Genomic DNA, 13,265 nt, shown 5'->3' on the forward strand with positions numbered 1-13,265 from the left:
AAAGTTGCAGTAGCAGAAGTACAAAAGTAATGACCAGGAGTGCTGACATAACACTATGAAACAGGACAGCTTTTGGGGTATTAAAAAAAATTATGGCAGTATAGATTCAGGGAGGCAGGGAATTTTCTCAATCCCTGGACTTTTCTTCAGCATCTGAAGAGAGAAGAGTTTTCTGATGGCAGTGGGAAAAAAGCTTTTTCTGCAGCAACTTGTCTTTGTAATCAAGAGTCTATATCTTTTGCCAGATGGGAGGGGCTGAAATATGACTTGTGCTGTGTCAGGGGTCAGATGATATTTTTAAGGCTCTATTATAATTATCATATAGAGACTCATGCAGGCCATCATATGTATTTGGATTACTTTTGTGTTCCTGTTAATGATTTCAGGGAAAGAAGAAGGAGAATGAGAGAGAACAGGATGGTTGACATAGGGCAGCAGCAGGTGAATGAGAATACAGTAAGTAATACTGAAAGGTAAACATTCATTCAGTCAAATTATCATGTAGATAGATGGCCACCTTACACAGATCAGAAATAGGCAATGCATAAATCATGAGAGTGCAGGTCAAGAGCTTCAGTTAATGTTCACATCAAACGTAAGAATGGGAATAAGAATAAGAATCCTGTGTGCAGAGGGTCTGCAGGTGAAAAGCCTTGATGAGAGAGATCAGAGGAGAATGACCAGACTGGTTTGAGCTGACAGGAAGGATATAGAAACTCAAATAAGCACTCTTTACAACCATGGTGAGCAGAAAAGCATCTCAGAACAGAACCTTCAGGTTGCAAGTCCGACTCTCTATCCATTAGGCCACGACTGCCCCAAAAGTCACAGAGATCACACATTTTCACCATTTCACTTCTGATGTTTAAAGTGAACATTAACTTATGCTCTTGACCTGTATCTGCATGATTTTATGCATTGTGCTGCTGCCACATGATTGAATGATTGGATAACTGTATAAACATAAATGAGCAGGTGTATAGGTGTTGGACGGTGGGTATATATATACACTATATTACCAAAAGTATTCGGTCACCCATCCAAATGATCAGAATCAGGTGTCCTAATCACTTGGCCTGGCCACAGGTGTATAAAATCAAGCACTTAGGCATGCAGATTGTTTTTACAAACATTTGTGAAAGAATGGGCCGCTCTCAGGAGCTCAGTGAATTCCAGCGTGGAACTGTCATAGGATGCCACCTGTGCAACAAATCCAGTCGTGAAATTTCCTCGCTCCTAAATATTCCACAGTCAACTGTCAGCTTTATCATAACAAAATGGAAGAGTTTGGGAACAACAGCAACTCAGCCACGAAGTGGTAGGCCACGTAAACTGACGGAGAGGGGTCAGCGGATGCTGAAGCGCATAGTGCAAAGAGGTCATCGACTTTCTTCACAGTCAATTGCTACAGAGCTCCAAACTTCATGTGACCTTCAGATTAGCCCAAGTACAGTACGCAGAGAGCTTCATGGAATGGGTTTCCATGGCCGAGCAGCTGCATCCAAGCCACACATCACCAAGTGCAATGCAAAGCGTCGGATGCAGTGGTGTAAAGCACGCCGCCACTGGACTCTAGAGCAGTGGAGACGCGTTCTCCGGAGTGATGAATCACGCTTTTCCATCTGGCAATCTGATGGACGAGTCTGGGTTTGGAGGTTGCCAGGAGAACGGTACATTTCGGACTGCATTGTGCCGAGTGTGAAATTTGGTGGAGGAGGAATTATGGTGTGGGGTTGTTTTTCAGGGGTTGGGCTTGGCTCCTTAGTTCCAGTGAAAGGAACTCTTAGTGCTTCAGCATACCAAGACATTTTGGACAATTTCATGCTCCCAACTTTGTGGGAACAGTTTGGGGATGGCCCCTTCCTCTTCCAACATGACTGTGCACCAGTGCACAAAGCAAGGTCCATAAAGACATGGATGACAGAGTCTGGTGTGGATGAACTTGACTGGCCTGCACAGAGTCCTGACCTGAACCCGAAAGAACACCTTTGGGATGAATTAGAGCGGAGACTGAGAGCCAGGCCTTCTCTACCAACATCAGTGTGTGACCTCACCAATGCGCTTTTGGAAGAATGGTCAAAAATTCCTATAAACACAATCCTCATCCTTGTGGACAGCCTTCCCAGAAGAGTTGAAGCTGTAATAGCTGCAAAAGGTGGACCGACATCATATTGAACCCTATGGGTTAGGAATGGGATGGCACTTAAGTTCATATGTGAGTCAAGGCAGGTGACCGAATACTTTTGGTAATATAGTATATATATATATATATATATATATATATATATATATACATATAAAACTAATAGTGTATCATTGTGGAAGCAGGGGCGTGGTAGAACGTCAGATGGAGATGGAACAGATGGAGAGGAGGCAAGGGAACCAGCAGAGGGCCGTGAACCAGAAAGAGAGCTGAGCGGAACTCTGTGTTTGTGTGTGTGCATGTGTGTGTCCGCGAGTGAATGCTTAAACGCTGAACAGCTGAAAAACGTTCACAGAATAAATTAAAATAGAAGGAGCACAAAGCTTTGTTAAGAGTCGCTTGGCTCCCGAGTCCTCCTTCCCACCCATACACGCCAGGGTTTTACAGTGGTGCTGAAACCCGGGGTGATGGTGACAGGTCAGGATTAGGTGACATGGAAGTGAGTGAGAAAACACAGCAATTATTCAAAGCTAATATAGAATACAGTGGCATATGGGTTAAAGACTACTATTATCCTCATGTAGTTTTCATTTTCAATCAACTAAAAAAAAAAAAAATGTCTTTAAAGGGCAAGAAATGAGTTTTGGAGAAAAATGTTAATACCCCCTGTTTGGTACCCAAGGCCATATGTTTGGGCCTCCAATGTTGAAGATGTGGTTACAGCCTTGGCTAGGACAAAGCAATTCTTATGTAGTTGACCACAAGGGGATATAGGCAATGCATTTATGCGAGAACAAAGATAAAGGTCCATTGAGTAGAAAATTTGCCATACTATCTATGTAGAAAAACAGTGACTAATTGTTGCTCTGACAAAACAATTCACTACACAACTGTGCTTCCTGTCATTTCAATCTATAATGTGGTTTGAATGTGTGTGTCAGCATTTGTGTGGGTGCCTACAAGTGTGCCTACAAAGTGTGACTACTTCCCCTTTTGCAACACTAGAAACTATAATTATTAATAAGCTGTTTCTTGTCTGCACCATGATACCTTGGTTGAGACCAGTCAGGAAGTCAGGTAAGCATACTTATATTAGTAGATGCCTTAATCCAGAAAGAGTGCATCAGATTGTTTTTACAATCTAACAAACCGGGACAGTAGTGAAGGCGTCTGTTGATGGACCACATTTATTCCTTAAAATATGCATACATATCACATGAAAAATGTAAATGTGAATTAAATTTAAATGCGGCTAACAAATAATTAAATTTATCCAGTGATGCTAACATGACTAGTAACAAATGGAAGCAAGCATGGCATGGACACCATGTGACATTCTCCACTAGCACTTCAATCCAAACCATATCATTAAAAACCTGTTATGAGCTGTACCTTTACTTTCTTTTTTGCTGCACCAAGTCAGGCTATCAAACCAAAATCTTAGCAGTGTATCCTCCAAAGGCAGCAGGCAATCACTGTTGTCTGTAAAAGCTTGTACCATAGGTTTCGTTTTGCTCCAGAACAGCATCTGCACAGACACAAACATATAAAAGTACTAGAAGAAAGATCTGTAATAAACTAGAGTTCTGTAGAATGACCAAGAAATTATTCTTGATTTAAACTGCAAACAACTTTAGGATCAATTTGTAATTAATATACCAATATACACTCACCGAACACTTTATTAGGAACACCTGTACACCTACTCATTCATGCAATAATCTAGTTAGCCAATCAGGTGGCAGCAGTACAACGCATAAAATCATGCAAATGCAAGCCAGCAGCTTATCAGGGCAGAGAAATATTTGCATTAACCATCAGTCCCTAGAGTTTACTCAGAATGGTGCAATAAAGAAAAATCATCCAGTGAGTGTCATTTCTGTGGATGGAAATGCCATGTTTTCATCATGCCAGAATATCACCATTTCACCATGAAAATAGCCAGACTGGTCCGAGCTGACATAAAGGCTACTCAGACTCAGTTAACCAATCTGTACAATTGTGGTGAGCAGAAAATACTCTCAGAATGCACAACATATCAAACCTTGAGGCAGATAGGCTACAACAGCACAAGACCACGTCAGGTTTCCCTTCTGTCAGCCAAGAACTAGTAGAAGTTCTGAGTCCGGTAACTTAAAAATGTAGTAGCCAAATTGGCTGGTGAGTGAAAAAGTTAATTTCAAACCCTGAATACAACATTGCACTAACTGGTATGGGCATTTGACAACACTGGTAATGTAGATGTTCTGCATGAAAGAAGGAAAAAAAAGAAAGGAAAAACAAAGAAAGTCACCTACGTCAGAACAGCACAGTACTTCAGAACAGAAGTGTCAGTTTAATACAGTTGAAAGTTTCTCAAATAAGAAGGCATGTGACATGTCTTGTGGAGTGAAGTCCAGGTGAATCCTTGCATGAAGTTACTGTGACAGTAGGAGGCTGTGGGGTGCCACATTGTTGCAGCAGTAATTGGGATAGCAAAGGGTGGTGGTGCTAGTGTGACGGGGGTGGAAGAAGCCCTGACAGAGTATTCAGTGTGTTTGGGGGGTAGGGTAGGGAGGGGGTACATCAGTGTGTATTTTCTGCGGAGCAGTAATGTAAGGTTTCATGCAGTTGTAGTGAATGATTTTTATTTTTGTGTACATTTTGAAAGTGTGACGAATCTCAAAATTGACAGGAGTGAGAGTACCTAAGGGGTGTATTGGGCGCACTTCTTCATATGTACCCACCCAACGTGGGGACAGTTTGCCATGATGGTGGGCAGGATCATACACCAAGACCAAGTCACCGTGCTCATAAGGAGCTCATACTTCAAACGACAATCATAATTGAGCCACTGTTGTTCCTGAGCCCTGTCTTGGAAAGAGGTTGCAAAGTGATACGCACTGGCCAATCTTTTACAGAGTGAGTCTGCATATGCTGCTGGTGTGCCTGCTGTAGCAAAGCTGAAGGTATTGCTGTCCTGGAACAGCAAGTCAAGGGACCTTAACACAAGCTTCACGGCCATGAGCCAGAAAGAAGGGAGTAAATCCCGTGCTAGTGTGTGTTGTGGTGTTATACGCCAAGGCAACCTGTGACAGGTGCTGATTCCATTCTTGGCCAAATTCAAAAAGGTACTTGGACAGTTCCTCTTTCAAAGTGCGATGGAAACGCTTGACCGCACCGTCACACTGAGCGTTATATGGAGATGTGCGAAGCTTCTTGATTCACATGGACCTGCAAAGGTGTTTAATGAGGTCGGATTCAAATTGTCTGCCTTGATCTGAATCCAGAGCATCAGGGACCCCATGTTGTGGAATGTAATGATCAAAGCTGCATTGTGACACTGGGTTCGCAGTTTGATCTTTTAATGGATATAGATTAACAAACTTAGTGTAAAGATCCATCATCACTAACACACAGCAGTTGAAAAGACAATACCTAAGTGTGGGTCTGCCCATTGTTGGTCTGCCATGTTCCGGCCACTCTGGATTTGTACAAGGTTCAAAGACGTGTGATATGGAGCAGGCATAAGTGAGTGGGGGAGCTGGCTTACAGGCACTGTCTGAGAAGATGTTTAGACAGGGGTTGCCTGCATAGAGGTTGGTATTGTCTGGGTTGCTTGGGTGAACATTGGGCAAATGTGTGCTTTGACCATGCCCATCAAGCTCAAGCAAGATAATGATGGAAATGACAAACCGATCACACAATGGCAAACAGTTCTTGATCAAAAATGGACCATTTTCATTCAGCAGTGGAAAGCACATGACCCACATATGCAATTACATGTTCCTTCCTGTCCAGCCATTGTGACAGTACCGAACCAATTGCATGAAGGGAAGCAACCATGTAAAGAAGGAATGGGGCTGACAGGTCAGGAAATGCCATAAACAGGTGGGGATGTTAATGCTCACCTGACTGTGTGGAAAGCCTCATCCACTTCTGCTGACCAAACAAATGGTACTCCTTTGTGTGTGAGACGATGCAAGGGTTTGTCTGTGTGAGTGAAGTGTCTAATGAATCGGCAATAATAAGAGCAGAGACCAAGTTAAGTCCTGCCCTATGTGGCTGACCAGGGAGTTGGCCATGTTTTGGCTTTGTCTATGTTAGACAGATCTGGCTCGAAACTGGCATTGGAGACATGGTGACCAAGTAATGGAGGAGAATGCAAGGTGGCATTTGGAAGGTTTAAGTTTTTGTCTAGCAGTGAGGAACTATTGAAAGTATTCACACAACTTTTGCATGTGCTGAGAAAAATCAGCGCTGTAGATGATGAGACGTCTAAGTAATTCAAGCAAATCCTCCAGTGCAAACCAGGAAGTACAAGTTCCATCAATCTTTGGAAACTGGGCGGGGCATTTGAGATCCCCATTGGCATCATACAGAATTGGAATAGTCCTGTACCAGTGGAGAAAGTCGTCTTCTCCATGTCATGAGGATTAAGCGGGATTTGCCAATTGCCGTAAGATCGAGCTAGTAGATCATAGTGCTGAACACACTGGCCCCAGAATGTCTGTCAAGGGTGTCATCTACCTGAGGTAGTGGGTATTGAGGCTTCGGTAATTGACACACAAAAGATGTGTGCCATCTTTTTTCAGAAAAGTACCACCAGAGCCTACCATGGACTGTAACATTCTTCAGTGATGTTGAGATCTAGAAGCTTAGACACTTCTCGTTGCAACAGAGCCTGTTGGTAAGGGTGCAGTTTGAACGGTGCAGCATTACCCATGTTGATACTGTGTGTGATCAAGTCAGTTTTTCCATAGTCATGTGACTGAGAGCTAACAATATAAGTCTACCAATAAGCCTCTGAGCTGAACTAGTGCTTTGTCAGTCAAGCATGTGTCATCTGTAGGCACTTCTGGCATTGGGCATGCAATCTCTTCAGAGCTAGTGACAGTTGAGTCTAATGCATACTCATCATGAGTTGCCAGTAACAGAGAAAAGCTGACCTAATGGATTTCCAGCATCCAAAGGAACAGGTTCACTTGTGGGGTTAACTACTCTGACAACACCCCTTCCATTCTGAAAGGAAGTCAGTGTTCTAGTGATACCTGAGGTCTCAATGGGTGAAGGGTGTGGCTCCAGTATGCCCACATAAGTGTCTGTGAAGGGGTTTGCCATCCCATTATCCCTAACCGAAATCGGGATTTCCATCTCGGATAGGGGTGGCTTTGCGTGCCATGTGGAAAACGTGAGAAAGAGTGACGTCACCAATATGTATAGGGGCCATCACTGAGCCTAATATGTCTAGCAACTGTCCAGTTACTGATGAGGCCAGCACAAAAGACTTGCTAACTCACTGAGTGGATAGAGCTGGAACAGATCTGCGACATTCATCAGTGATAAGGGAAAGACATGAAATGAACCTGTGTCAACCAATGCATGGAGTTCAAGACCAGCTAGAGTAATTTGTATGAGTGGTGTGGGTAATGTTGATTCGGAATCCACAGCATCTGAATGAGCCCTCTGAGGAGATGAAGCTGGCATTTGGCCGAGAATGTCAGCTCCTAATCATTTCCCTGATGTGATGAAGAGGGGGCTGCTACCTTGCCAGATGGGGAGAAATGTACATGTCCTGTTGGAGATGTGTAATATCTGTGTGAATGTTTGGCATGGGACGGTGGTGATGAAGAACTATGTCTGCGGTGGTTGGAACTTCTACATTGTGGAATAGGTGAAAGCGAGTGAGTAGTATAGGGCCTACCCTCAAACTCAGAATGACAGCTGCATTCTCAGGAAAGTGAGCAGCCAGGAACTGGACTGCCCTGGCAATATCTTTGTAGCTACAATACCTAGCCATGCTAGGTAATGGTTGTGGATTCACAGTTACTGGCATGACGGTGGAAGGGGCTGCTACACTAATGGCCAACTGCACGTTCACATTGAGTAGCCACTTTTAATACACCGTCCAAGGTCACAGCAACTCACTTATGAATTTTCAATTGGAGGGATGGGTCTAAACCAGTCAAAAACTTGCGAAAAATTTCATAACTACGTGCCACTGCATTGTATTGAGGAAACGCTTCAGTCACTGATTAGTGAGCTCAGCAGCATAGACTTCAAGAGGTTCTTGTGGTTTACAAGGATGGGCATTCAAATATGCCTGAAATGTGGCCAAAAATGTCGTATGTCCAAAAACAGTCAAATTATAGTTAGCTTTCACCACAGGGGAGAGAGACTGATATGCAAATCCAGGACCAGTAAGCTTTACAGGAAGAAGTTTAGCCTTATCCATTGGTGCAGCTGAGACATTAAGTGGTACTTCAAATATCTGTATCCATGCACTGAATGAATGGAACAGTGGTTGGTTGAATGGTTGAGCTGGTGGACGTTCAATAGAGAAATCCCACGGCAAAATGCATGAACATTCCTGAGCTTGCGTGCGCCACAAAGAGTTATAAACCATATGGACAAGTCACATCTCAATAGAACGAATAAATAGCTTGATGTTTATTAAAGGAAAGGAAGAATTTAAAATGCTCAGCACATGCTGATATTTCTTTCAAACTGTCCACGGAGTTTTTTGCAGTTGCATTCATTCCCAAAATAATATCGAGAACGGCCACAAATACAAGGATTGCAGCGACTCCAATCAGGAAACACTTTCTTCGTTTTCTGCGTGAATGGTCGATAACTTCTTCATAATTCATCTTCACTCGGTAAAGCGTAACTCAAGCTCATGAGTTTTATTAACGCTGGTCCTATGTGTTAGCCTGAATGTGCTGCCGAGATCAACTAAAATTAAAAATAGAGGCAAGCGTATTCAGAGGGGAGGTTCCACATGCTCTATCTGTCACAGTGTCTACCTGTCACAATGTATTTATCTTAGTCTGGAACACTTTGAAATACAAATGGCACTGTGGTAAAGTTAGTTTCATATTCAGATTACTGTCAATAGAGTACGAATGGCACGCTAAAATATTGTACGACTGCATGATAAGAATGTATCATTAAAAGGAGAATCAACTACACCTGGTTAATCAAATCAACAAACTCCTGACTCAGAACGAACAGTAAATTTTCGCCGAATATACTCCGAGCTCCTATTCTCACGGCACTAAAACCTTAGGAACCGTCATTAAAGTGCGGGAAAATGAAACCTGTTAAACGAGTGACATTTCAACAATATGTTGCTGCATGGGAGCTATGAAATGCAAGCCAATCCAACCAACCACTGCAATGCATAATATTGTTAAATTTAAAATATCTTGATGACATGACAATTTCTGATATAATAGCAACTACTCAGCCACTCTCTAATCTGATTACCATTTTCTGTCACTATCAATTATTATTATTATTATTATTATTATTATTATTATTATTATTATTATTATTTAAAAATGTTCATCACAAATATGAGGATAAATATGCAGTGTTGTATGAGGATAAATATGCAAAGATGACCTCACACTGCACACACTGAAGATTGTGGTTAGGAATACAATACAAAAAATACATTATAAAAATACAAAAACATTGTCAGTGACAATCTTTTATTTGGTCTGATGTATACTGTGAACCTGAATTACCCCAAAACACTTAGGTATACATTTGAATTTTTCCAGAAAATTCTGATTGGGTTAGACTGTGAAAAACTTTCGCCAAAGATTCTATTCTTGAAGAACAAGTTGTTCAGTTAAAGTTAGGAAAGATTCTCATTGAAAAGTCAAGTTGATGCTTGTGGTAACTCATTATTGTTATTTGTTAATTGCTTTGATGCATATTTCCTGACATTGATATTGCAAAAGCATACTAAATGCCATAGCACAGACCATTACAAAGCCCACAAAAACACACATATGCTAGCATATATGCATACAGCACCACATAGATTGCATAAAAAACATACACAACAGTCTACCCACAGGGCCCATCGAACATAGCGATACACACACATACAAATGTACTAGCCCCAATCACACACACATTTCAGCCAAGATGATGCTTATTGTTGTTAATTGTTCCACAGTTAATTGAATATCTCTATCTCACACACATTTGCCTGTTCAGAAGTTTGCTGGGCTGCTATGATGTTTATAGCACACAACGTTGAATATAGCACACAACGTTGCACAGTCCACAAACACCTAACACGTATAAAGACAACATGCACACAAACACACATGTTCCATACATATAAACACATACCAAAATACACACAGAGCCCATATAACATACATATAACAAACTCAATGCACTTTATCCATGGATACCAAACTGTTAATACCTACACAGGTACCAATACTGTTAATACCAAACTGTTAACACATATAAACGAATGGTACAGACACACATTATAAAGTTGGGGGTTAATGTTAGTTGCTACACAGTAATTTGAAAAGAACCTTTTTTTTTCTTATGCTTTGATGTATTTTTCATCACCAGTAACACTGTCTGAGTAGATCTTATGATGGAAGGATAACAATAAAAACCTTTGATATTCACCAGTTGTCTTAGTTTTTCAAGTCATTTTAATTTAAAGTTAATTAGAAATAAAAGAAAATATTACCTAGATTCTGAAGTTGACTTAAAATAATTTATCTAAATTGGCTTAAAATGCATAGTGGGGTAAACCTAAATTCTTAGGTTTAAAAAACTTAAATTTATTTGTTGACATGACACAATATTATAAGTAAAAACTTTGGTGGGGAAACTCATAAATTTGGGCATAGCCAACTAAGGTTTTTTTTTTTTTTTTTACATAATATTGCTTAAACTTCCATGTGGATTATGCTTAAAAAGTGGCTTGCAAAAATTATGCACTATATTTTTAAGTAAATTCAGCACATTATTTTTTACAGTGCAACAGTTATTAGTTTGGTCATATATCTTTTTGAATTTTTGTGATTATTTTGAAAATATTTCAATCCATCTATCTGAGTCTTTAACAAATATGTCAACATGTTCAGAATGGATGAGTGTGTTGATCCAAGTGGTACAATGTTGTACACCTTCTCTAGATTATAATACAAATCTGAATGAGTTTAATGATTGTTTAAAATCTATTACTGAAAAAAGTCGATAGCTTCTGGGCAGTTAAAGAAATTGTTCCAAAACAAATTGTGCAATATTATGCACCTTCGCTAGAATATACTACACCTCTCAGTTTGGTGAGTTTAACTGTTACCAAATTGTATGTATATTAATTTTTATATGAAAAAACAAATAGCTTCTGAACGGTTGAATATCTTGATCCAAAACAACATGTACAATATTATTCACAATGTCCAAGAATATAGGGCACTTCTGAAATTGTTTAACTATTATTGAATTTTAATGAATTTTTATTTGGAAAAAAATTTATAGCTTCTGAATGGTTTGAAGTTTTGCTCCAAAACAAGTTGGACAATATTATGCACCATCTCTGGAATGTACTATACCTCTCACTTTGGTGACTTTAACTGATAGACATTTTTAATGAATTTTTACTCTGAAAAATGTCAATAACTGTAAAACGGTGCATATTGCATAATTTGCTTTGGAGCAAGACATTCATAAAAATTCATTAATATCAGATCAGCACTGGATTTAGCACCTCACTAAAACTCCCAGAATATGTCACGCCTTACAAATATGGCCACTACAAACCACTGTTCCCAGTCTGCTTTGCAGCCTACAGACATGGCTGCTATAGACTACAATACCCAACACAAGCTTACAGTCTTCGTCTTACTAATCATGCACACCTGGACTCAATCACTTTCAAACCATATGTATACACACTCCAGACTTGCACTCAGTTTAGACTGTATTCTCCTGATGAGCCAACACTCTAAGCCCGGATGAATTGAGTTTACTTAAAAAATTGAGGAAACTGGTTGCCCTAAAAAAGTTAAATAATGTTTACTTGATAAACTTGAGTTTCACTTGAGTGAACATAACTTAAAAATTTCAGCCATTCTAACAATTATTTTAAGTTATTTATCTTGTTCTGTCAAATTACTCCACTTTTTAATTGCATTAAATTATATACAAAAGCAAGCGAACAAAGAAATTTTTTTCCCTTTTATTTCTACTTAACTTTTCATTTCAAAATAATACAAACAAGTGAAGAAACAAGTTTAAGACAAGTCTGTCTTCAAGTTAAGTTTCTAATAAGAGTGCACCTACTTAAACAAGTAGAGCTAATAACTTTGACTCTGTATCAAATGCTTGAAAGTTGCAAAATATGTGAGCAATTCTACTGAGAACATCTCAGTAGTTTTTTTTAACATTAGCACTTAAGCACCTGAACATACTGTACTGAACATACTGTATACATACTTAAGTCTATACAAATATAACATCAGAACATTGTTGTTTTTTTATTCACACCTCAGTTCAGAATACTGGCATTATGCAAAAAAAAAAAATTACACATTCAGATGTCTTGTAGTGGAGGTCCTTTTAAACTGCAGCTGAAAGCTGATTTTTTAAGGACTGTATTTTGGGTGCCAAGTCGACCTTTCCAAGGTTAAGAAATACCTGCTGAACAAAATGGAAAGTGTTTTTCAAACACTTTGGATAGTCCAAGTGCAGGGCATAAATTAGTCCAAAAAGAAGACAGAAGGCCTGAGGCAGGTTGTCCGGTTCAATCACTGAATTCCCTTCCAAGATGATGCACACTCGGGAAGGGTTTAGCTGTGGACTTTCTGGGTCAAAACAGAAGATTCCTACTGGAATTTGTTGATATGAGTCCTTGTCAGTGACATCCTAACAAAGAAAGAAACAGATTGACAAGATGACGTTATCATGCCAGTAATTTAATGCTGTTTTGTCAACTAAAATGTACATCCAACTATAAAATCAAAATCACCATACAACATAAATATCCACTGAAATGTATTAAAAAGACAATACCAGTCTTAATGTGACTTTATCATCTGAAGATTTTACCAGTCGTGCACAAAACATGAAAAATGTTCTCCTTAGGTGCCAAGCCACATTTATGGCAGTTTTCAAAATTTTGGTGAAAGTTTTTTCTTTCATTTACTTAGAGTTTGTTCACCCAAAAATGAAAGTTGTCTTCAATTACTCACCCTCATAGTTCTAAATCTATAAGACTTTCATTCATCTTCAGAACACAAATGAAGTTATTGTTAATGAAATCTGAGACTTCTGTCCCTCCAGTCACAGCCTATGCAAATAGAACATTCAAGGT

The sequence above is a fragment of the Pangasianodon hypophthalmus genome, chromosome 22 (genome assembly GCF_027358585.1).
Source record: "Pangasianodon hypophthalmus isolate fPanHyp1 chromosome 22, fPanHyp1.pri, whole genome shotgun sequence".
NCBI classification, from domain to species: Eukaryota; Metazoa; Chordata; class Actinopteri; order Siluriformes; family Pangasiidae; genus Pangasianodon; species Pangasianodon hypophthalmus.